Consider the following 27,306-nt stretch of genomic DNA (forward strand, 5'->3'; position numbering starts at 1 on the left):
ATTACTACAAATGACACACAAACAAATGGAATGACAAGTGAAAGACTGGGAAATGATATTTGCAACATTTTAAAGAGTTTAATATTCAGGATTTATAAAGAACTCATTAAAAGTAAGATAAACATCTAAAGTGAATATGAAAATGGGCAAAGGTTGTGAGTAGGCAATTGCAGAAAAGGAAATCCAAAGAATAAGCATATGGAAAAGATGGCTCTCTTCTCTAGGAATTAGGTAAATTAAAATAAAAGCGAGATGTTTTGCAACAGATATTGAAAGAAGTTTAAAAGTCTTAAAATACCAAGGATTGTCAAGAGGGTGAGGGAAAATGGAAACTCATATGCTGCTGGTGACCTGAAAGAGCAAATCGGCAATAGCTAGTGCCTTGAAGATGTGCAGACCCTGCGACATAACAATTTCATCTCTAGAACATACTTTATAGAAACTCTGACACTTGCACAAAAGGATGCTTAGGACAGCATTGTCTGGATTACAAAACACTGGAAACAACCTAAAAAACCGACAATCAAAGAATGAAAAAATGATAATAGTAAAATTGAATATTACCAACAGTCTAAATGAATAAACTTGTTTACATATATAAATATGAATGAATCTTGAAAACATTGTTGAATGAACAGGGCAAGTTGCAAAATGAAAGAGTGTAAATTTATATACATTTAAAAACACAGGAACTATAGTTGTAGGGATACAATCAAAACAAGATAGTAAGGATGCATATCAATTTAGATGAATGAGTGTCACTGAAGAGGGCGGGAGAAGTTGCTTCTACTGTGGTTGGTGTTTTGTTTCTTTTAAAAAATGGCAAATTGTTAAAATCTGTTGAAGATGGCTGGTGGATTCATGGGAGTTTATTATATCATTCTTGGTATTTTCTTGATGCTTGAAATATTTCATTATGATGATGATAAAAATCTGGAAGGGAGTAAATTAGGTTTACAATGGTTGTCTCTAAAAATTATGGGCAAACTTTCCTCTTTGTTATACTTCCCTGAAATTTCCAAAGTAGTCTCCATAAACATATTTATTTTATAATTAGAAAAAAATCTAAATTAGTCTACCCTCTAGCTCATACAGTTTTAATGGAAAGGGAACTACTGCAATTATTTTCAGCTTAACTTCTTGGTAGCAGATAGGGTACAGAGTTGTGAAGAGTTGAAGGAGAGCTGTTCTCTCTCCTCCTCTGCTTTAGATACAGAAAAGGAATTAACATACAAGATGGAAATACCTATTTTCCTCTCTTTTAACATGACAAGTCCTTTATCCAGGCCCCAGATGTCTACTTAGAAACTGTCTTCCTCCTGACCCCCTATTCACCTTCACTACAGTGAATTCTGCATTTTGCAACTAGAATCTCCCAGCTCAGCTGTCTGGAAATTAGTCTTCATTTTATACCAACACTACACTTTTTTTTCTCAATTATTGATGGAGTTTTTAATGAAAGAGAGAGAAAGCATGGACTTGAGAGAGCACATACTCTCGCATGTGGAAGGAAAAGATGTTGTAGAGGCAGTGAAGATGGGCCAGCGTTAAAACATGATGGGTGCAGCAAACCACCATGGCACGTGTATACCTATGCTACAACCCTGCACGTTCTGCACATATGTCCCAGGACTTAAAGTATAATATATAAAAAAAGAGAGAGAGATAAGCAGTCCTGACATTGGCCAACATGAAGCAATGTCTGCCTTTATCTGGAGTATTCACGGGAGAGCGTGAGTGCGGTCTCGTACCGGGACATGTTCCACAGTGGAGTTTCCCACACTGGGGAAATTGCAGGGGCCAGCAAGTCCAGAGTGTGATGGAGAAGCCTTGTCCTGGGAAAACCACCTTCTTGATGATGATATTCTTTCTGCCAAGTAAGTATCCAATGCACACTTTTGCTACCTTACTCTTCAGTCTTGGGTACTGAGAGAGAACTCTATCACAGTGCCTGAATAGAATGGTGTGGTGGTTAAGGACACCAAAGATAAAGTATGATTCTAAGCCTGTTCCACCACTAACTAGTTATGTAACCTTGGGGAAATTATTTCCCATTGTAAGCTTAAGAGGTTTCACGTGTAAGATGGGATTGTGTTAGTCTTTCTGTCCATAAAACACAGAAAACCAAAATAAAACTGGCTTTTAAATATACACATGCCCTAGAATTTCTTTTTAAGTTCTGTGATGCAGAATGTGCAGGTTTGTTACATAGGTATACATGTGCCATGGTGATTTGCTGCATCTATCAACCTATCATCTAGGTTTTAAGCCTCACATGCGTTAGGTATTTGTTTTGCTCTCCCTCCCCTTGCCCCCCAGCCCATGAAGGGCCCTGAAATGTGATGTTCCCCTCCCTGTATTCTCATTGTTCAACAACCACTTATGAGTGAGAACAAACATTTCTCAAAAAGACATTTATGCGGTCAATAAATATGTGGAAAAAACTCACTAGGATTTTTTAAAGCCACCATAACTGTAAGGCAGAAGTAGAAAGCTGAAGAACCCATCTCAGATCTGGCCAGTTCGAGGTTGTCAAACTTTGGCATTGGGAACTATTTGTCCATGAGTCTTGCTTTCCTCCATGTGGCCACGTTCTCAGTTAGGATGGTCCCAGGAAGTGGTAAGATGGCCACAACAGCTGCGAGCTTCCATCCAAGCAGCTTCGGCAAACCCAATGGAAAGAAGTGCTTCTTTGGCAATGGTCCCAGCAAAAGCCCCTTCATAGCTTTCCTTGCCTTTGATTGGTCCAGCCTTCATCCAGCTCAACCTTAAACCAATTGCTGTGGCCAGGAAGAAGCATATTTTCCTTGATGCATATTTTCGTGGGGTGCGCTTGCTTGTGCAGTTAGGAATGGAGCAATCCCACCGAATTAGACAGACATACGATTCTTGGAAAATTCTAGAGGAAATGGATGCTGGGCAGGACCAAAGACAAAACAAAACTAGTCCAGAGCTGTCTACTCCAGTGGATAACAACATCTACTTTTTTCGTGATAATTAAATTAAAATGTCAGGAAAACACTTGGCACAGTACCTGGCACATGGCAAGCATTCTGTCACACTGGCTAGTGCGTGACCAAGTAAATCTTTGTGGAATGAATGTTGAATGTTTGAAAAGCCTCAATAGTAACAATTCTAAGTGGATACATTTCCCATTTTTTAGTGAAAAGGTTTAGAAGAGGGGCGGCAATCACAAGCCAACTCCAACGAGGACTGTCTGGAGTGCTATGTTGAGAAGGATTCTGAGGCTAAGTTTCAGCCCTTCAGGGATTGGTGCCATGCTCAATTAGGAATGCCTGTAGACTCTCAAGTTACATATTTACAATCTCCATTCTGATTATATAAGGGTACTTAGAAAGTCCATCTGCTTAACTTTGGCCTGGGGAATTATTAAAATATAAAATTATGGCTGGGCAAGGTGGCTAATCCCAGCACTTTGGCAGGCCAAGGTGGGAGGATTGCCTGAGCCCAGGAGTTCCAGAGCAGCCTGGGCAACATAGTGAGACCCCATCTCTACAAATAATTAAAAATTAGCCAGATGTGGTGGCTCATGCCTGTAGTCCCAGCTACTTGGAGGCTGAGGCAGGAGGATCACTTGAACCCAGGAGGTTGAGGCTGTAGTGAGCCATGATCATGCCACTGTACTCCAGCCTGGGCAATAGAGCAAGATGCTGCCTCAAAAAATTTAATTACATATAGCGTTTCAATCCATATTAGAATAGCTAAGGAGGACCACATTATGTGTAGTTTGAGAAAGGAGAGGGCAGGCATGTATCTTATTTACTCCTGTAGATTCAGTGCCTAGCACGTAGTAGAAGCTCAGTCAATATTTTTTTGCATTGAACTGAAAATAATTATTTTATGCTGAAATTCTTCCCATGGAACCCAGGGGATATTGGTAAAATTAAACCATGTGAAACTTGAGTAGTATTAATGTTTTGTTCATAAGTTTCATGAATTTTTGCATATATTTCATGGCATTTATATTAAATTCATTAATAAAATATTCCTCTGTTTGTGTGAACTCAATAAAGCATTTTACAATAACAATAAAAATGTACTCCTGCCCTCTTATATATTTTCCAGTGATGTCACTGATTTCTTAGCTCTTTAAGACTTAATGAAATAACTCTGCAGGGTGGCAAGTTAGTGACAGCAAATGTGGCCTGGCCAGTCAGACATGGAAAAGGTGTATGTGCCAGGGTCACACTGGCTACAGAAAAAACTGCTCTTCTGACACCACTTCACATCTGAAATGACGCCACTTCACATGGTCAGGAAGTACATGTATTTCCACCACACAGTGTGGAGAATGTATATTAGAAATGACTGCATTACTAGGCAGTCATTTGTATGGCTCAGGTATGGCTAACAGGAGGAATCAAGAACACTGGATACAGGGGCTGCAGGAGAATAACACCCTCCATGGTATCAAGAACATGAGTTTCTTTTTTTTATTTTCATACTTTAAGTTCTGGGGTACATGTGCACAATGTGCAGGTTTGTTACATAGGTATACATGTGCCATGGTGGTTTACTGCACCCATCAACCCATCATCTACATTAGGTATTTCTCTTAATGTTAACTTCCCCTAGCACCCCATCCCCTGACAGGCCCTGGTGTGTGATGTTTCCCTCCCTGTGACCACGTGTTCTCATTGTTCAGCTCCCACTTATGAGTGAGAACATGCAGTGTTTAGTTTTCTGTTCTCATGTTAGTTTGCTGAGAATGGTGGATTTCAGGTTCATCCATGTCCCTTCAAAGGACATAAACTCATCTTTTTTATGGCTGCATAGTATTCCATGGTGTATATGTGCCACATTTTTTTTATCCAGTCTATCATTGATGGGCATTTGGGTTGGTTGCAAGTCTTGGCTATTGTGAACAGTGCCACAATAAACATATGCGTACATGTGTCTTTATAGTAGATTGATTTATAATCCTTTGTGTATACACTCAGTAATGGGATTACTGGGTCAAATGGTATTTCTAGAAGAACGTGAGTTTCAAAGACAGACAGACTTGAGTTCAACTCCCATTCCACTAAGAATGTTATTATGTTAACTTCGTCTCTCTGAGACTCAATTTTTTCATCTGTAAAATGAATCTAAAAATAATGTTGACCTCATACATTATTTTGAAGGTAAACAAGATATTAATCATAAAGTTCTTAACATATGGTAAGTGCTTCATAGATGATAGCCCTTATTATTTTTGTTGTTTGAATTTTAAGCCCAGCTCATAGGATATTAGTTGGTAAAACCATAAGTTGAGGGAAAGCTTGAGATTTAATTAAATGTATGAACATATATGTACACACACACATCTAACAGCATAATATGGTGGATTATCTACTGCTACATTTCATTGCTGTCACATCCTTTAACATCTCATGCCAAGAACTTCTTGACGTTTTTCCCCCATTAGTGCATGATATAAAAATAGTCCATTTCATTCTCTTTGGAGTGATTTTTGAAGACTTATTTTTTTTCTTGGATGTGCTTGGGAATCCCTCTACATTGTACTGGGTCAGGACTCGGCAAAAATTTTACCAGATAATAGTATTTTGTTGAAGGAGATAAAAACAGCTGGTGACACAACACAGACTGCTTTGCACAAACAATGTTACTAAATCTGAGAGAAGTCAATATAATTAACACATCCAAACCTGCTTTGTTCCCAGTTTTTCTCTTATATATTGAGTATATCATGATATAGCATAAAGAGAATTTGTGCTCCTATTACCTGACTGCTGAGGTCATAAACACCATGGTCAGGAGCTGACTTAAAGATCCCTAATTCCAATTTTAAAAAATTCAAGAGTCACTAATCATTATTATGATAATAGGTAACTTATTGAATAGCCACTAGGTATTGTAGTAGACTAAAATAATGGTCCCAAAGGTATCAGGTCTTAATCCCTGCAACCTGTGAATGTTAATTTATATGGAAAAAACATCTTTGCAGATGTGGTCAAGTTCAGGCTTTTGGGATAGGGAAGTTTTAGTAGATTATCCAGATGGGTCTAATGCAGTCACAAGGATCCTTATAAAAGAGAGGTGTGAGGAGATTAAAAGAAGAGGAGAAGGCAACACGGTTGTGGAGGCAGAGATCAGAGTGATGCCACCACAAGAAGTTGGAATAGGCAAGGAGCCAATGGAGCCTTGCCGACACCTTGATGTTGATATTTGATAGCCCCGGTGATACTGATTTCAGATTGCTGGCCTCAGAAATTCTCAGAACTCTGATAAAATTAATTTCTGTTGTTTTAAGCCAATACATTTGTGGCAATTTGTTACAGCAACCACAAAAAACTAATCAGTATTGAGACAGAATCTCACTCTGTAGCCCAGGCTGGGGTGCAATGGCATGATCTCTGCTCACTACAACCTCCGCTTCTCCAGCTCAAACGATTCTCGTGCCTCAGTCTTCTGAGTAGTTTGGATTATAGGTGTGCACCACCAAGCCTGGCTAATTTTTGTATTTTTAGTAGAGATGGGGTTTCACTATAACGGCCAGGCTGGTCTTGAACTCCTGGCCTCGAGTGATCTGCCAGCCTCGACCTCATAAAGTACTGGGATTACAGGCGTTAGCCACTGCACGTGGCCAAGTATTATATTTTTACAGAGGAAATTGAGGCTCAGAGAGGTTATATAAGTAAACTAAAGGCACACAGTAACTTTGTAGCAGAACTGGAGTTTGAACTCTGATCTACACTCTTTCCATTCCACCATGTCATTTCTCTCCTTCATCATTCAGTACAATTTGGGCAAATGTGGATAAGCAACTGGGAATAAACGTGGGACACTTGGGGTTTTATTTATAAAAGGAATTTCAAAACACTTGAGAGTAGTAGTTAAGAGTGGGACTGGTTTTGTAGTGTTGTCGCTATGGTTACCACTAGTACCACAGGCTTCAAATTCCTGTAGAAATACTTTGCATCTGGACTTGGACTGTTTTCCATAGTGATGCCTCCCCAGTGCTGAATCCTAGGCCCGCCCCGATGGCGACTTTAGAGAGGTCTTCACGTGCTCTTTTTCTTCTGTCCTTCTCCCGGCAGTATTCTGCTGTTACTTGTAATTGGAAGCTTCTTCACTTAATGGTGTGGTATGGCCACGTGGGTGCATTCTCTAATTTGTAGTTGAGCTTTATTGACCGAGAGGAATGGCCCCGGGTCTGGGGGCTGTAGCCTTCTTGGTCTTACTGCCCCTCTTCGGACCACACTTATGGGCCTAATGCATAATCCAACTGCTTTCCAAAAAGTCATTTTTCGTTTGTTTGCTTTTTAACCCTGATATCTTCTCTTGGTTGCAATGAGTTTTCACAAGCACCCTAAGGACTACAGTTCCGAGTTGCCCTTTGTTCTGAAGAAGAGGTTTTATAGAGTAGTGGAGAGGGAGGAAGGTCTGTGTGGAGTTTCTTTCCTTTCCTGCTCAACTGCTCTCCCCAACCCCTGGGCTGCACCACATGGTCACTTCTCAGGGCTTTGTCCAGTCTCTCCGCTGAGTACTCACTGGGGTTCACGGTGCTAGCATGCAAGAGGGCGTGGACTCCGGTCTCTTCAGCCCCCAGTAGTTTCACACTGGCCTGCCCGCCCTCACTGAGCTTTCATGGACGTACAGCTGTTCTGGCTGAACTCTTTTTATCTTTGTATCTACTTGACTGGGTCCTCACATTTCTTCTTTCACCGCATGTACCATGTCTCCAAAGATTTTGTACCAGTTGGCTGCTCTGTGACCTCTTCTCTACAATAGATTTAAAAGGTTGTGAGTTTAAAGTTAGCTCAGTCAACTTCAAATTTCATTGTGAGAATTTGAGCGACGTTCTTCCCAGGTCTCTACAATCTGGGTGGGAAGCTGGAAAAATGATAGAAATTCAAAGGCCTAAGCATTCTTAAAATGACTTTCAGAGTAAAATAAAAGACTAAAGTCTATGATTTTATAAGATTCCTGTTTCCCAATCATACGAAATCAACAGAACAGCAACTAGGAAGCATAATTTCTTCACACAAAAGGAGCAGCTCAACAGATGAGAAATTTTAACCAATTTCTAGAATTTGCAAAGTAGATGATAGACTATATAGGGATGACTGAAAGCAGAGAAAGCCCCTGTCTAATGGAGGATGCTGAAGACAAAGAAGCTGAGTTGCCTTTGGAGCTAAAGGGACTCTGGGCTTGGAGATAGCAGGCTTATTACAAGGAAAGAGAGAGGTGATGGCAGAAATCAGAAATACTAACTGGAAACCTGAATGCCATTTACAGTCTATTAGGCATTCACACTTCCCATCCCTGCCTTTATTTAGAGATCATAGAGAAGCCGGGAATGGGCCTATCACACACACACACACACAGTGGTTCTTTTCTCTTGTGCTATATAATGTTACAGGGAAGAGTGTACAGTTAGTATGGGTGTTGCTAACTTAAGAATAGCCTTCTGGGCTGGGCGCGGTGGCTCACGCCTATAATCCCAGCACTTTGGGAGGCCGAGGCAGGTGGATCATGAGGTCAAGAGATCGAGACCATCCTGGTCAACAAGGTGAAAACCCTGTCTCTACTAAAACACACAAAAATTAGCTGGGCATGGTGGCGCACGCCTGTAGTCCCAGCTACTAGGGAGGCTGAGGCAAGAGGATCGCCTGAACCCAGGAGGCGGAGGTTGCGGTGAGCTGAGATCGCGCCATTGCACTCCAGCCTGGGTAACAGGAGCGAAACTCCGTCTCAAAAAAAAAAAAAAAAGAACAGCCTTCTTTCTTCTGGCATTTGGATGAACCCTAACATAAGAGTTAGCTCCTCTCACGCTCACTGTAAAGAAAAACCTCTGTATAACCAAGCCTTTGTTATTATTATAAGATGAAAATGTAATTTAAAAATAATAATTTTAAAGAATGAGTTGTTTACTTCTTACTGTGTGCCAGTACTATTCTAAGATTCAATCAAGAGGTAAAACATTTATCAGACATTTGAAAAAGTCAGAAATTGGAGGTAAAGTACTAATATCAAAAAGACAGAAAAGTTAAAATTAAATAAGAAATAGGTATGTGAGGAGTAAGAAGACGAAATTTTTTAAATGGAAAGACTCCAAATACTAGAAAAAATTCACAGGGATTTTGGATTCATAGTGAAAAAGTTATATAGAAATGGAATAATGTAAGAAGAAATGGCTTTGGAAATATTAAAACATAATTTCCCAAATTAAAATATAGTAATAGATTTATTAGAAGACCAATTTAACAAAACATTCCAAAATAAGTAAAAATAATAATAGTGGCTGAACATCATGGCTCATGCCTGTAATCCCAGTACTTTGGGAGGCCGAGGCAAGTGGATCCCTTGAGCTCAAGAGTTCAAGACCAGCCTGGGTAACATGGCAAAGCCCTGGCTCTACAAAAAACAGAAATTTGCTGGGGTGGTGGTGCACACCTGTAGTCCCTGCTACTCGGGAGGCTGTAGTGGGACGGTCTCTTGAGCTTTGGAGGTGGAGGCTGCAGTGAGCCGAGATCACACCACTCCACTCTAGCCTGGGCAACAGAGCAAGATTCTGTCTTTAAAAAAATTAAAATAAAATAATATACATCATGTGTGTAAAGACAGATAATCCAAGAGATTCACAATAAAAATAAATCGAAACATATGTAAACACTGTTTTCAAGTTGCTTGTTTTCTACTATGTGGCTCTCATTGATATGTTTGTGTCTTTCCATTAAAGATGCTGCCACATTACACACAGGCATTACACATGCATGCACACACACATACACATGCATGCACACACACATACACATACATGCACACACACATACACATGCATGCACACACACATACACATGCATGCACACACACACACATACACATGCATGCACATACATATACACACACAGACAGATGACCCTTGAACAACATGGGTTTGAACTGCATGGGTCCACTTTTATGTGGATTTTCTTCTGCCTCTGCCATCCCTGGGACAACAAGACCAACTCCTCCTCATCCTCTTTCTTCTCAGCCTACTCAACATGACAATGAGAAGGATGAAGATTTTACCATGATACACTTTCACTTAGTGAATAGTAAACATATTTTCTCTTCATTATGATTTTCTTCACAACACTTTCTTTTCTCTAACTTACTTTATTAGAAAAATACAGTATTATACAAAATATGTGTCAATAGACTATGTTACTGGTGAGGCTTCTGGTCAACAGTAGCTTATTAGTAGTTACATTTTTGAGGCGTTAAAAGTTATATGTATATTTTGGACAGCACAGGTACCCCAATCCTCCTGTTGTTCAAATCCTCCTGTTGTTCAAAGATCCTCCTGGGATCTTTAAGATCCCAGATTATCTGCAAGATCAAGACTACTTGGTCTAAGGTGGATCATACACACCTATGCTCCTATATCAAAGGTCATGGTAAGAAATGCTCTATAACGGCTCTCCTAGTCAAGGAAAACCTATTCCTGGTAGTGGAAAATTTTTGCAACCTCCTAAAGCAAATAAATATAAAATCTCAGATTAGCTCCATCAGCAAAATGTTTTTCAATATTGTTATTTGACACAGGCTAAATTCTTAAACAGTCTCAAATAAAGAAAGAAAAGACAATGTTAATTTTGAGTAGCAAGGGTTTCAGGATGACATTAGAAGCTTGTATGCTGGTGGCCTTTGCTAAATGCTATTTCGGTCTGAGCCCTCCTTACAGATAGTCTCTTTCAGTTAAGAAAGGAAAGAACAGATAAAGAAGTTGCCAAAGTTACCTCTATTATAACTGTCTCACCACTGTTTACAAAAAATGTATCAGTCTTCTTTTCTACCTGTGACTAGATTCAATACACATTTTTAAAGAGGTTCCTCTAGGATTGTTTGTTTGTTTGTTTTGAGACAGAGTCTTGCTCTCTCACCCAGGCTGGAATGCAGTGGTGCTATCTTGGTTCACTGCAACATCTGCCTCCAAGGTTCAAGCAATTCTCCTGCCTCAGCCTCCCAAGCAGCTGGGACTACAAACATGAGCCACCACCCTCAGGTAATTTTTGTATTTTTAGTAGAGATGAGGTTTTGCCATGTTGGCCAGGCTGGTCTCAAACACCTGACCTCAGGTGATCCACCTGCCTCGGCCTCCCAAAGTGCTGGGATTACAGGCATGAAGCCTCAGTGCCAGGCCACTTACAGACCAGTTATGGTAATCATAATAACAACTAACCTTTACATAGCACTCACTCTGTACCAGTATTATTATAAATGCTTTACATGCATTCATCATTTAATTTTCACAATTACCCTAGGAGGTAGGTTCTATTATCATTCCTATTTTACAAATCAAGAAAATAATACTTAGAGGTTAAAACTTGTCCGTGGCCTTTTAGCTAATAAGCAACGGAGCCAGAATTTAAACTAGACACTCTGGTTACAGAACCCACACTCTTAACTGTTTCTAATACTGGAACAAGACAAGGGCATCGTTGACCAGAATATAAAGTGGGGAGAAATAATTGTCATAAGAAATACATATGAAAGTGACCCCTGTGTTCAGAGAGAACTATAGCCTGCCGTTCTTCCCTCAGCTCACACGGGCTTTCTTTCAGTTCTTCAATCACACTGAACACAAAGCCTTAGCTCCTATAGCTCAGGACCTTGGCACGTACTGTTTCCTCAGCCTGGAGTTATTTTTAAGTACCTTATAATTAATTTGATTATACTTAATGGAAATATAATCATATTGATTTTCTTATAATATATTAGAATTATTTGACATGTTTAATAGTTGATAGTTTATTTGTTCATTTTTGCCATTTGACTATGCTCCATGAGGGCCAAGCTTGCCTTTGTCGTGTTTACCATTGAATCCCAATAACTGCTGCTTAGTAGGGCCTCAGTATTTGCCTGTTGTTGTTGTGGGGTTGTGAGGAACTTAGGAAAGACTTCATACAAATGGTGGTTTTAAAGCTGGCTTTTTAAGTTTGTGTGTGTTTTTCTTTTTTGAGATGGAATCTCATTCTGTTACCCAGGCCGGAGTGGTGCAGTGGCACAATCTTGGACCACTGCAATTTCCACCTCTTGGGTTATTATTTTAATATAACATATAAATATGATATAGAAATATATTTATGTGTAAATATACAAATATGATCTGTAAATATATTTAAATAAAATATGCAAATATGATATAGAAATATATGTATGTGTAAATATACAAGTATGATATATATGTATAAATATATACATATAGAAATATATTTATGTATAAATATATAATTTTATATTTTTATAAAATATATAAATATATAAAATATAATAATATTTTTAACTTGTGAAGTTGAAGGGGAAGGAGATTTAGGCTGGAGGGGCAGTATCATATATTCCTAACATGGTGATCATACATTAAATGAGAAAATGTATAAAAAACACTTCATAAGGAGTTCAGTATTTTTGTGGAAGTAGATTGGAAAGACTGGGAAAATAGAGCAATGTCTTTGGTAAACTGTATTTAATCCTAATTTACAGATGAGGAAACTGAAAGACCAAAAGCTTGTGGACATGTTTTCCACAGCTAGTGAGCAGCAGAGTGAGGATTTGTACTTAGGATGGACTCAACGCCCATGAAGTTAACTGCTAAACCATACTAACTCCATGTTAAAAAATTTTGAAATGCCCGGATGTGGAATCAGCACTTGACGAGATGGATCACTGAGCATAGATGGGACTAGGGTCAGCTAAGTACAGCACTCCACAAAACTCAATAATCACGATAAATAATATTAGAATGCAATATTAAAAAAATAAAAATAGCACATGGCCAACATGGCGAAACCCAATCTCTACTAATAATAACAAAATTTAGCCATGAGTGGTGGTGGCTGAGTCAGAAGAATCCCTTGAACCCAGAAGGTGGAAACTGCAGTGAGCTGAGATCATGCCACTGTATCACTCCAGCCTGGGTGACAGAACGAGACTTTATCTCAAAAGAAACACACACACACACAAACTAGCAGACTACAACTCCCTGTTCCTTTGTGCTATTTTTATAAATAAAGTTTGATTAAAACCAGGGATGGGATTGGGGTAAGGCAAGTGAGGTGAGGTTATACAAGTGCAGGGTTGGATCCTGTTCTTTATTTTAAATAGTGATGTCTTGTTTGTCATGGATGATTTTTGCATTCGTTTTGATTTTTTAAAATATTTCATTAAAAAATACTGATTCTGATTACTGAGTTTTTACCCCCATAAGTTTGACACCCTAGGTGAGTCTCCACTTGCCTCATAGTTGTTCCAGCCCAATCTGGAAGTATGCTTTCAAAGAGTGATCTGACAGTAGCATGTAAGATGATTCAGAGTGGGAGCTGAGAAGAGCAGCCTCAGAGAAGAATATAAACAAGAATGGATCAAGACCCAGATGACTTTGGGAGGCTGAGCTGAGATTGCACCACTGCACTCCAGCCCAGGTGACAGAGCTGGAAAAAAGACTCAAGTGAACTGACAATGAGGATGGAAACCACAGGGAGAGTCTTCCCAGAGCTGGAGTCTATATGATTTGGCAATTGTTTGGTAGGAGAATGATGACAAGGACTCCAAGACGATCATGACTTAGAGGAGTTAGAGATAACTTGGGAATTGTGCCACTTTAATGAGAAATGAAAAGTCAGGAGACAATTCTGGTTTTGGGAGGATGATGTCAAGTTTGAGGTTAGGGGTATGAGGCAGCCAGCGTGCATTTGAGGGGTTTTGGTCCTATTTTTAGGCTATTGCTAAGGTTATATAACAGCTTTAGCTCACGCCTGTAATCCCAGCACTTTCGGAAGCGAAGGCAGGTGGATCACTTGAGGTCAGGAGTCCAAGACTAGTCTGGCCAACATGGTGAAACCCCTTCTCTACTAAAAATAGAAAAATTAGCCAGGCATGGTGGCAGGCACCTGTAATCCCAGCTACTCAGGAGATTGAGGCAGGAGAATCACTTGAACCTGGGAGGTGGGGGGTTGCAGTGACCCAAGGTCATGCCACTACACTCCAGTCTGGGCAACAGAGTAATAATCTGTCTCAAAAAAAAAAAAAAAAAAAGGACATAAAGCATTTGAAATATTGAGGCAATGATTAAAACTTAGAAATCATTTTGTTCTAGAATTTTCTTGATTTATTTTGATTATCTTGGTAATAAAATTTTGGCTGCTTAAAGGTAAAATGACCATAATGTCCATTTCTTGTTTTTTCCCTGGAAGAGATAATGATAGGATTTATTTATATGCTTAATCTCAATATTTTCCTTTTTTGATCTCATATCAGGCATCCTAAATGCTAAGGGATGTTTAAACACCCCATCTCTCTAGGGTGTTTTTTGTCTCCATAAACATTCACCCAGTTACTTCATTAGCTAAGTTTTTTCCTTAAGCCCTTTCTTACCTGAAATATTTAAGCTAATTTTTTTCTGAACTTCCCCTAAGTATTTTGCTATTTCATAAAGCAAAGGATTTTAAAATATATCCATAAAGCAATGTCTTTGCATTTCAGCCCATTGTGTGATACAATACCCTATTGTGTATATGTAACCCAAACTAGTTTCAGGCTATTTTTACTACACACACTCACATTGGTTTGAGCATTTTAATTGAATCAGACAAACAACCAATAGCTAACTTAGTCAGTAACCAGTCATTCACTGAAAACAGTCGAACAGATTGTGTCTGTGGACACAGCCTCAATCTTTTTGTTAGCACAGCCATTTTGGTTTTCTCCACTTAATCTCATTAAGGGTCTCCCCCTCCCTCCACCTGACATATGACTTTCTAGGTTTCCCTGGCTCAATGAATGTTTAAGTTTCCAATTACATGTCCCCAGATGCATTTGTTCTGCCTTAATTCTTTTTGTTCTTCCCCGTCAATGTACTTAATATATTTTGATCTATTGTATTTTTCATTTGTCATAACTAGTTTTTATTTGGGCTTCCAGTTTAGGGTATTATCATTTTTGTATTAGACATGCATACCATCTGTGTCTGTAAGGGCATTAAAATATCCTTATCTTGGCTTTCTTTCATCTTTCTCTGATCCTGGGGATGGACGAAGGCCTTGTGTCTAATAAGTCATTTGCATCAGCATGTCCCAAATGACCAAGAGATGAGGATGGGAGAGATTAGCATGGTAATCTCATTCTGATGGATAAAATTAGCAGAGATATTCCCCACAAATGGAGAGCTGCCGTTGGCGAACTGCTGTGCTTAGAATCAATTACTAAATTACTTTGAGCTCTAAGTTGACATTAACAGAAAAAAATTGCCATCGACTGAAGGGAAATAAGATAAAAAATATGCGATCATTAAATCTCTCGCTACTATTCACGAATGTGACTCACAAGAATGGTACACAAAATAGGGCAGAATTTAATTTTTAACAGTGCCCCCTGTCAACATTTCATCCTGAGTTTCTCTGTGGCCTGTGAGCCTGCCATGGCCTTTCCTATTCATTTGCAAAGGAAGGAGAAGCTGGGAGAGGAGAAGAGATCTAGCTCTATCTCTCCACTTTTCTCCAAGCCTAGGCAGCTAACTCAGGAGCCCCAAGGGCAATGATGCCTCAGCCACCCAATCATGCCAAGCAGGAGTTGGTAGGCTGTCCCTCCCTCTATGTCCAAAGGAGAGCCACACCAGGCAGGGCCTGTTGACATTCTAAATGCCTCTTTCTGACCAGTATCAACAATAGCAATGTGAAACTAGCTTTCTCAATTTCTACTAGCCAGCCTGACTGGAAATGATGACTATAAATGTTTCCTTAGACCATCACTGGTACTACCAGCCTTTCCAGAAGTTGATGAACTCACACAGCATTTCTTATTAATACAAAATACCTCCAGTAAGAAAAGCCTTAGAAACACATCCTTGTCTTAACGGGTAGACAGTGGTAATGATGAGTATAAACAAGGAAATTAGTTCATGTAAGGAAAGAAGCTTTAAAATACCATTTTTTTTTTTTAAGCCAGGGCCTGGGGAATCCCAGTAGCATAGTAATTGTTAATATTATTAGCACAATATACATATCAGCTGTCTAGATATTATGAGGACTTGAATTCAGTCTCTGTTGGGGGAGTCAGGGTCAACATCATTAACTATAGATCTTGTCTCAGTTTCCATATAGATGCCTCAGGGCAAGTGTCTGCCAGATACATCTCTATAGATGGGCATAACCATAGGATATACAAGAGGCCCATCACACACATCGGTAATAGACAACAAGCTTTTGTTTATCTGAAGGTTTACTGGAATTAACTGATTAGTGTCAACTTGACACAATAACTTTTGTCTACAATGCAGTAGATCATTTTGATGGTTTTATTGATGGAGTGTGTTGTCGAATGTAAATCATAGAGGAGGCTGAATTTAGATAAAGTCTGACACATTTTTCTTAAGAGGAAACTGAAAAAGCTGTTTGTAAATGCACCCTTGACAGGACACCTTCTGCACTCTTATGGATATTAAGATAGTAATTGTGATATTAATAATAATAATTACAAAGGAGAGTTGTAATTGAAATGTATGCAAGTCAGCGGTTGGCAAATGCATCTTTAAGAGGACACATTTTGTGCTCTTACAGATATTACAACAAAATTATGGTATTAATAACAATGAGATTTGTAAGTGAAATGTAAGCAATCCATTCTTAAATTAAACTTTGAACACAAAACCATTAAAGGAAAATTAGAAAATAAGGCTAGGTTGTTAAGGGTGACACAACTTTCACATAAAAATTGCCTGCAAAAATGGTAGAGAAATGAAATGGGAGCAAGTGGGAGTTTATATACTTACATGGAATTTTAAATAAGTATAAAAAAATGTATGCAAAGGCTAAGCTCTAATTTGGGGGGAAATAAAAATGGATTCTAAGCTTTGAGGGATTATTTGTGGTAAACATCATCAACATGTATCAATCAAAGCAAACTATATGCACAGTTAATTTTGAGATTTGGGTAAACCAAATCTAGAATAATTAACCATGAGTATTCTTGGTAATTTAAAGTTTCCTAAATCAAATAATTCCTAGAAACAATCCATCATTTCAATTTTTTTTCCAGTTTTGTCCTAAGAATCTCTATTAAAATTTAAGCTTTGCAGTTTTCTGAACCCAAATTCCAGAAAGAAAAAGGATGACTTACTCTAGTCACAGGAGAAATATCAGAGTTTATCCTTGGAAGCAGAAATAGGTTGAGTGCCAGGGAATGGAAGAACTTCAATGAATTAAAAGATGAAGCAGACACTTACCAAACAGGCACCATTTAACCCCACAATCACTTCCTACTATTGGGATGTAACTTTTCTCTTTCATAATATTATGTTTTATTGAAATTGGGTCAGTCTAAGATCTAAGACACATTGAACTGCAAAATGGAGTAATTCTCTTCTGAGTGTCTCCCCAATGTTGTTTCCCAAAGGCTCCGATTAGCCGTCTCAATCTGGTTTTAGGAGAGAATGATTTTCTGTTCATGAGAACATATACTACCATCTTGTCCCTTGGTTATACTTCTGCTTTTCCCCCCTCTGTGCTTATGTTGTATTGCAAATAACACCTGCACAGATCACAGAGTAGTGTTAACTCCCATCTAGAAGCCTCTCAGAGTCATACTTTTCTCTTTTGGGTTCTTAAGACTGAACAAATGAGAATGCCAGTGGAATTTCTTGTCCTGAAAAAGGAGCACCTCATCATTCACCTGGAAATGTTGAACAGCTTCTATACATATCCTACAAAGAATAACACATGCTTTTAAATATTCATAAACAAACAAACAAAGTCACAAAAGGTTCCTGTGTCTCCTGAAAACTTCTCTCCAGCTAGATTCTCCAGCTGGAACAGGTCACCTGAGGGTCACCTCAGGCCCCAGTATCCTTCAAACAAAAAAGAACTACGTTTCATTTCTCCAAGCTGTGAACCTAGAAGAACAAAAGCTTTTGAGAAGGGTAGGTAAGGGAGGGTTAGTAAATTAACCCATCCAGGCATAAATGAACCAGTTTAAGTAGAAAATTACACCAAGATAGAACATTTTACACAATAGAAGAGAGAACATAATTCTTCTGTTCACTGAGGCTGACAATAGCAATATCAGCAAACATGCTGATTGACAGGCACAATGGTTCCATTTTATTTCATTCTTTCAGCAACTCTGTGTTAAGGATTATCACCACCATTTTCTAGACAGAAAAACTGAGGTTCTTTCAGGTTAAGTAACACAAATCAAAGTTACACAGATAAATGACAGGGCTGGAAATTTAACCCAGAGTTCAAAAAAACTCTGATTTTAACTGTGCCATTTTACCTCCCTCCTTGTGCCCCCACCCTGAGCTGGGGTTCACTTGGTCACCCACCCCCACCTCACCCGGGGTGGCCCCGAGACAGCTGAAGGGAGAAGCTGAAGGGCCTTCATTGTTCGTGAGGCAGGGCCCAGGCTGGGAGTCCAGCGATCTGCCCTTGGGCAGTGTCTGAAGCTGCAGCCCGAACAGTCTCACTAACAATCACTCACAGCGTCCAAGGGTTTCTGAGGGCAGAAAGACCCAGCCTTGGGAGTCGGGGAGAGAGAGGAAGAGGAAGAGGAGCCTCTTTTACCGCTCGCTAGTCATCCTCCAGATTCCTCAGAAGACAGAGAGAGAGAGAGAGAGAGAGAGAGAGAGACAGAGACAGAGATGGAGGGAGGGAGGGGGGGGAGAGAGAGAGAGAGAGAGAGAGAGAGAGAGAGAGAGAGAGAGAGAGACCTAGCAGCAAAGCAGGATTGAATGTTTCCCTCCTATACCCCAAAAAGTCTCTGATGGTGAAGCCCTTGTAATGTACATTGTAATTTAGCTCTATGATGTGTTCAAAAATGGGCAAAAACTGGATGTAGGAATGTGCGAACACGAACCCTTCCTGTTACCCTTCTGCGGTCTCCTTGTTCAGTGTTCCTGTAATTTCCTGGGAGCCACATATTGGGTTCTAGGAAGCTGCCAGATGCCCAGGACCCAGTTTCCATATGATCCCTTCATGTTAACTGGCTTTGATGTTGCCCACCACCTCACTCCTGGGGTTCCACCATAGGATGCTCTACCTGATTCTCTCTGAGCTTTAAATATTGGGCATCTCTGCTCTAACATTCTCTACAACCCACGTGTTCGACAAGGACGGGCAAGAGATTGAGTATTTAAATTATGGTACATCCACTCCAAATATTATTTTGACATTTCAGATGCTGCTGGAGGTAATATAATAGCTTCATGCTTATAGAGCTAAGTATGTAGAACAATATTCAAGATTAAACATAAACTCTGATGATGGCCTATCCAGGTGGTCAAAGCACGGACTTTGAAGTCAGATCGACCTAGACCAGATTCTGCCCTTTGCCAGCTATGTGACTCTGGGCAAGTTTTTGCACCTTCCATAGACTCTGCTTTTTCTTCTGTAAGAGTGGTGATAGCCAACACAGAATTGTTATGAGGATTAAATGAGATAATATCAGTTTGAAGTTTAGAAAATATCAGGCTTGTTGCAAGCAAAAAATAAATGGTACCCTATTATCTTAGAAAGAAAGTTGAATGTAAGAGAGGGAAGTTGAAATTCTCCAAAATCCGAAATGTTTGTAAAATTCTCCACAGGTGAAAGTAGGGTTTAAAAAAACTCAGGAGGAGGAATTTCTGGGTGAGAACCACTCGCTTGAGATCAGCCTGGTCAGCCTTCAGGATCCATTGATATAAGCCCACTGGACACTTCTTGAGTTATGGACCACTATACGGGCAAAACGCAAGGCTGTGTTCTTGGCACATTTAGGATCTACTTGTATTCACCACTGGCTTTAAATTCAGTATTTAAAAGGATCCAATTAAGCGAAACAACCATGAAAAGAAATCTACCTGGCAATTTTGATCCCCAGTGGGGTTAAAAATATATTTATAGACATGATTATATGCCATTCACTCAGCCACTCTTTACCAATCACTCTTCTGCACCGAGAAGCTGCATTCCCTTCTAGGGTCTTGGGATTGGGCCAGAAAGACACAGACCTGCCTTATGCTACTTACTCACCTAAAGTGCTGTGCAAAAACCTTGCAAGGGCAACTTCTGGGCAATGGAACTAAACATGGTTTGCTTCTTTGGGTTATTCTATGCTTTCTTGTGTTTATATAATAGAAATGTATTTTGTTGTATTCAAGAAAAAACATTATTTAAAAAATCTATCTGCTACTAAATAACCAGTTCAAGCACATTTTAAATTTTCAGTTGATGGGTGGGCGTCAGGTAAGCCAATTTCAACATCTTGTGATTGTTAGATCAGCTGCACCTGGCTCTAGCAGTGAGCCTCCTTGAGCACTAGGAATCTTCACTTGCCAGGAAGGTAGAAGCAGCAAGTCTTAATATTCCTTCCTTCTTCTCCTCCTTAAGATGCACTATGAAACCCAGAGAATGTGGCTTGGATTACTTTTGAACACGGCCATTTCTAAGAATTGACTTTATGTATTAGTCTGTTCTCATATTGCTATAAAAAAATATTTGAGACTGGGTAATTTATAAGGAAAAGAGATTTAATCAGCTCATGGTTCTGCAGGCTGTAGAGAATGTAAGATGTTGGCATTTGCCTGACTTCTGGTAAGGCCTCAGGAAACTTACAATTATGGCAGAAGATAAATTTCATCTTACATGGTGGGAGCAGGAACAAGAGAAAGTGAAGGGGTAGGTGCTACACATTTATAAACAAACAGATCTTGCAAGAATTTACTCACTATCATGAGAGCAGCACCAAGTGGATACAGATGGTGCTAAACCATTCACGAAAAAACCTATTCTCATGAGCCAACCACATCCCACCAGAGGCCCCACCTCCAACACTGGGGACTACAATTCGACATGTGATTTGGTGACAACACAGCTCCAAACCATATTACTTTGTTTTAGAAATTCATTTCTATAACTTAAAATTATTACTAGTGTTTCTTGACTTCCTACATCGTACAAAGTGCGTTGTATATATTGTCTTATTTGATCTTGACAATAAACTGAAGGCATATATTATTATAATTAAATAAGTTGCCCATAGTTATATAATAGTGTCAAAACTAGAGTCAAATGAGAAAAATCAGACTCCAAAACCTAGATTCTCAACCACACTCTTCCACGGCATCCTGAACTACTGCTTACCAAATGAAATGAGGCTTATGGATCTATATTTAAGATGGGGTCAACCTTTAAATGTTGGAGAACCAACAAAAGATTCCTTAATGCCTGAATCCAAAACCAGTCATCAGTAATTTCCCTTTTTTTGCTACCCCAGGGCAAACACTAAACCCTTTGCTTTTATTAATTTCATTGATAATTGCTACCAGGTATCATGTGAAGACTACAGAATTTAATTGGAATAGGAAAAGCAGAGCCTCATGAGAGCTGTGCTCAAATATGGGCCAGGTTCTCATATTCATAACAATATGAAAGATTAATTAATCATATGGTCCCATTGTTTGAACACCATCTCTGTACCATGTCCTCTTCTGAGTGCTTTATAGGGACTACCTTATTTCTGAGAAAACTGAGGCACAAAGGGGTTAAGCAGCTTGCTCAAGTTCACGAGGAACCTGAATCCTGACCTAGACCATCTGGCTCCAGAACCATACTCTTAACCAATATTCCTGCACTGCCTTTACTGGCCAGCCTAGCTGCAGAGGGCAGAATGGGTAGAAGAGAGAGACTTCAGCTCTGTAAAACAAAACAAAACAAAAACAAACAAAAATCTTCGAGACGCCTGGAGCTGTCCAACATCATGGTGAATTACCTTAAAGTGACAAGTACTCTCCCATTGGAAATGTAGACAAGGCTGGGTTTATGCATCCTGGGATGCTGGGCAGGTGATCTCTGCATTGTGTGACAGATTAAAATAGCCTCAAAAGAGAACTCAGTGAGATCGGAGCTTTCAGATTTTGTGCTGCTCCACACTAGGATGCAGTCTCCAACTTCAGATTCCCTAGCCTGGGACCAATGTGGATTCCAGATAAAATCAACATTTATTGAGGCATCAATCTCCTCCTTACCCACCCTATCAAAATGTAAGACCTACACAAGCTGGAAGATCAGACCAAGTATCTGTTTTCACTTTTCCTCCACTAGATGTCCTGCTTCTAAGACCCCTTCCAACTCTGAGATTCCACCATTCTTTCTGTGGGATACTAATTGTTGAAATACACCTGATATGCAAGAGAAGGATTCTCACCACATTGCACAAGAAGCTAATGGATCTCAGGAATCATATAAAAGGCTTCTCCCAAAAGCAGAATTAATATTTCTCACCACTTCCACTATTACCCCCAAGGGTCAACCCACCGTATTCTTTCCCTGGGCAATTGCAATGTCCTCGTCATTGTCTGCTTGCACTCTTGTCTGCCCTATATCAGTTCTTCACATTGTAGTCAGAATGATCCTTAATACATATTAATCAAGTTATATCAATTCTCAGTTCAAAGCCTTTCACTGACTTTCTGTTTCTATTAAAATGAAAGACAAAGTCCTTACAATGATCTCCAAGACCCTCTGTGATGGGTCCTCCTCCACCTGAACTCACTTTCCATGCCTGCCCCCTCATTTATTCTGCTCCAGCCACTGGCCCCGTCCTCTAATACATCATGAATTGCTCCTGCTTCTGGGCCTCATATTTGCTGTTCCACCTGCCTGAAATACTCTTCCCCCACACACCTATATGACTCACTGCTTCACAACCTGCATGGTGCTGCTAAAATGTCAGCCTTATCAAGGCCTACAATTAGCCCCAAAGGACAATTCAAAAAAGGAAAAAAGGGCACTTCATCAAGTACTTTGATCCTATCTGCCAGAAAATTTTCACAGCAACACAATCTATAATAACCACGAGGAGAAAAGCAACCTATGGACTTGTACAAAGTACAATCCCAAGTGGTAGCCCCAGATGGGGAGTTCCCTGACTACTCCATGTAAAAGAGCAAAACCCGCACCCCCCTGCAGTACCCCTATCTTCCTTACCTTGTACATTCTTCTCTTTAGGACTTATTACCACCTAGTATAGTTCATATCTGTTGGTTTATTTGTTTACTGACTGTCTCTCCACTCTGCTGCTAGAACAAAAGAAGCCAAGGACTTTGTGTTATTCAATGTTGTACCGCAGCACCTAGTACTATGCCTGCCACATAGAAAGCACTCAAACATTTGCTCAATGAATGAATGATAGAATGTTCTCAGCAACACAGAGTGCAGAGTTGGATGTGATCAGGAACATGTGGGGAGAAATTATGACTTTAAATAGAAATAGGTGGCTGCCCAAAGTATATATAAATGGATAGATCATGTAAATCTATGTAAGTGTCTGAGAAAATTTAAAAAAAAAAAGAAACAAGGCAGGACACTTAAAACCATTCCTGTTGCCTGTGAGCTGGCTTCTCCACTGGTGTAAGCACCCAATCTGTAGATCTGATGAGAAGTGGGAATGTTCTAGAGGTGTGTGCATTGTTGCGAGCCAGGGACTGTGAACATGAAGGTGGCAGAGGCGGAAAAATAAAACTGGTCCTTCAGGCCGGGCGCAGTGGCTCACGCCTATAATCCCAGCATTTTGGGAGGCCGAGGCGGGTGGATCATGAGGTCAAGAGATCAAGACCATCTTGGTCAACATGGTGAAACCCCGTCTCTACTAAAAATGCAAAAATTAGCTGGGCATGGTGGCGTGAGCCTGTAGTCCCAGCTACTCAGGAGGCTGAGGCAGGAGAATTGCTTGAACCCAGGAGGCGGAGGCTGTGGTGAGCCAAGATCGCACCATTGCACTCCAGCCTGGGTCACAAGAGCGAAACTCCGTCTCAAAAAAAAAAAAAAAAAAAAAAAAACCTCGTCCTTCATGGTCCTTTCTAGCAGCAGCCCCCACATAGCCATATCGAGAAAAAAGAGAGGAAGTGAAGCCTAATTAATATATAACAGAGAGGTTTTCACCCACCTGGAGTCAAAGGAGCAGCCCAGAGACAGCTCTCTATAGAACTGTCTGCTGGCCTAAGAGACCACAGGTCTTATTGATGAGCAAACAAACACTCCACTCACTAGGATTTCACAGTCTAAGAGGGTCTCTGAGGATATCATACCAAACACATAGAGGACCATTTATGAACAGCCAGCTATTCAAAACAAAAATACGGCAGACAATTAAACAGAAGCAAGCTTCTAGGTTAAGGAAAAATATTGAACTCAATTTATTCCAATTACATACTCCTTTGTAGAAACGCAAAGAAACATGGAGCATAATTTGGGCCACCTCTGCTTTGATGACCTGTATGAAAAAAGGGTTTCCTCTTTCAGCCTGAAACTCCTGTAAGAGCAGTAGGTATAAGTCATATTGGTTAGATCCTTGGCTACACATTTTCCATGGAACATAAACACACACTGAAATTTTTTTTTTTTGAGGGGCGGTGCTTAGTGACCATGTAATCAGCTACATTTGATGCTCCTCTTCAGGGAAAAGGATAGAAACTCTCACAAGGTCATGACTGATGTAATCTGGGGGAAACATCTCGTCCATTTCTGAGGCACATCCACTTTGTTCTTCAATAATTAAAATATTTAATCCCCAAATTTCTTTTCTTGCCCCTGTATGCATCAACTGGGGCTGCGTGAGCAACAGAAATTCCTTGAGTCACATAAAAATTTTTTATTGTAAAATGCTATCAGAACTGTGTGTGTTTTAGTATAATCCATTTGCTGTCAGGCATTTGACTTAATGATATTTCCTCTTCTACTTATGTATTTCATTATCTGTTTTTGTGTCTTCAGAAACACAATAAACTATAATGAACATGAAAAGATTGGTAGGCTTTTCAGAGTGTGTTTCATTTTTCATCTTTAATGAATCTTTTTGTAGGGTTCTCACAACCAATTGAAAGAGAATAAAACATTCTCTTGCTTTATAACCAAAGTACTGCTCACACTTCCAGCAACCTTTGGAAGGGGAATTCTGGTTATTGATGTCCCTAGAAAGCGAGTGGTAGAAGAAAAGGTAAGTGCCAGTGCTTGAGAAAAGAGTGGCCTCCCTCTAGCCACAGACATACAATGGCCAAACACCTCTAACTTCCTCTCTTTCCTTCCTTCCACCTTCCTTTCCTAGGTAGTTTGATGTTTGGGTCAATTCTAACTGCATTTGTGTTTTGCATTAAAACATACAGTATTCTCTGCTCCAACAGGCATTATTTTTGAGAGTATAAAGCACAATTTCCTCTCTCCATTCCCTTAAAATATTTTTTCTTCCCTCTTTTTAGAAATTTCCTGAGAGTAAAGAAAAAGTAGTTACAGTCACCTGGAATCTTGCTACTCAACTTGTGGCCCCCAGACTGGCCATATCAGTATCACCTGGGAGCTTGTTGGAAGTACAGAATCTCAGGCTCCACCCCAGACATATGGAATCAGAATCTATATTTTAACAAGATCACCAGGTGATTTACTGGCACGTTTGAGTTTAAAAAGCACTGACTTAGGTCAAATTGAGTGGCATAAATGAAGCCAAGTATAAAAGTTTAGATATGGAAAAACATTAATGCACAAAATGACTTTGATCTTCTAAGAATGTAGTAAGAGAGGTTTACACAACTTAAATATTTGTTTCATCTGACCTTCTTTTCACGTTTCCCAAGTGCATAAAAGTGGAAATATACAATGTCCCAAGAGAATATTTATAAAAATCTATGTGGTATTTTTTCTTCTGTATCAGAAATTGAAGACATTGAAGAAAGATGAAAACATTGGCTGTTAAATGCCTGTGTGTGGTTACTGAGGGTGGTATACTTGGACACCAAGCTCCCCCACCCATCAAATGTCACAAAGGGTCCTTTTACTCTTGGATAATTTCAAAACAAACTGACCTCCCCAGGTAAGCCCCTTGTCACTTTCAGAAGACCCCCTTTTAATGTGTGCCCCACTAAGATTTTAAACTCAGAAACTCAAGACTTTATTACATTGCTACACTTCCAAGGACATTTTGACTTGGAAGGGAAATTACTTGGCAAAATGACTAGCTACCCATTTGCCCAGAAATGGGAGGTTTCGGAGAATGTAGAATTTTTTGTTTTAAAACCAAGACAGTCTCAGCATAACTGATTTGGTTAGTCACCCTATTCTAACATCATTTATGACACCCAATTGGCCTAATGAAATTAGCACACAAAAACTAAATTGTGAGGGCAAACAACTTTCATAGAAATAATTTACTGAAATTGCAAGCTAATTCTCTGAGCCCTCACATTTGAGAGGCACAGAATCGAACAGATCATCCGAGTAGATTTCTTTAAATTGCCTGGAAGTGCACAGCTCTTGTTTCAGCATCAATAGATGTGTTCAGTTTCAACTAAGCAGTTCACTAACTGCATTGATTTTTAAGGCCAGGCTGAAGGTATTGAGAAAATATCCAGATGACACAGAAACTGGAATGTTCAGAGGCTGATGAACAGAGGGAGAATTTTGTTCCTGTCGCTCATTCCTGGGACACTTCTCCCTGAGACTACAGGAGTACAGGGCTGTTGGTAGTTTTAACCTTTCTTTGGCCACTTGATGGTTGAACCATTCTAGTACATCCCTGTGCCTAAGGCTCTCAAAATACTCTGGGAATACAAGTTCTTGCTCAAGGTCCAACAGCTGTCAGAGCAGATGGTTGGGGATTTGTTTACTGTGGTCCTAAGTATCACCCTTTGGCTCTAAGGCACTGGGAACAATTTGACAAATTTGATTAACTGAGAACAATATGATGCTTGCCTGGAAAGCTCACTCCACACTTTCACAGAGTTCCTTATGTTCTTTTCATGGTCTGAGGATACAAGATGATATTAGCTACCACCTCAGTCCAATAAAACTATCAGAGAAAACAAAAAAAGTCACCCTTGACTACCCCTTTTGTTTTACAATTGAATGTTTGTGATTCATACGTACAGCCAGCTGTTCCCTCAGAGAGATGCTCAGAGCATACCTAGTCCTGCCTTTAAGAAAAAGAAATTTGACTTCATGTTCCACGGCACTCTGTGGCTTATTTGTCAATTACAAAGTGTGTCTGCTTTGTGAAACTAAAAATAAATAGTTAATCTGCTGGAAAATCTTATTCTATCCTCCCAACTTGCCTCTGTTTTTCTTCCTCTCAACTTCCAGTCGTTTCTTTGGTGAACATCCCACGGATGGCTTGCAAAGCATTTTGTGCTTTGAGATGGTGTGTGTGTCCTTGGGTCTGTGAAAGGCCACTGCTGCAGAGTGGGGAGACAATAGCCGGCTCTGGGAAGTCTGTGGGAATTCCTGAGGGAGCTGCAAGTTACTATGAATAGCCTGGCATTCGAAGAAGACTTGCAGAGGAGTC

General features: G+C 39.8%; 1 long non-coding RNA gene across 1 annotated transcript in view; it reads left to right on the plus strand.

The window, feature by feature from the left end:
• Positions 1 to 27,057, plus strand: part of LOC135269694 (uncharacterized) — a 47,486-nt gene extending 20,429 nt beyond the window's left edge. The window contains exons 2-4 of the long non-coding RNA XR_010337945.1: positions 24,838 to 24,972; positions 25,681 to 25,839; positions 26,347 to 27,057. This is a non-coding gene — a long non-coding RNA (uncharacterized LOC135269694). The remainder of the gene's footprint in view (positions 1 to 24,837; positions 24,973 to 25,680; positions 25,840 to 26,346) is intronic.
• The last annotated feature ends 249 nt before the right edge of the window (positions 27,058 to 27,306 follow it).

Source organism: Aotus nancymaae, unplaced genomic scaffold (genome assembly GCF_030222135.1).
Source record: "Aotus nancymaae isolate 86718 unplaced genomic scaffold, 86718_ANA_hifiasm-v0.15.2.pri h1tg000006l, whole genome shotgun sequence".
NCBI lineage: Eukaryota > Metazoa > Chordata > Mammalia > Primates > Aotidae > Aotus > Aotus nancymaae.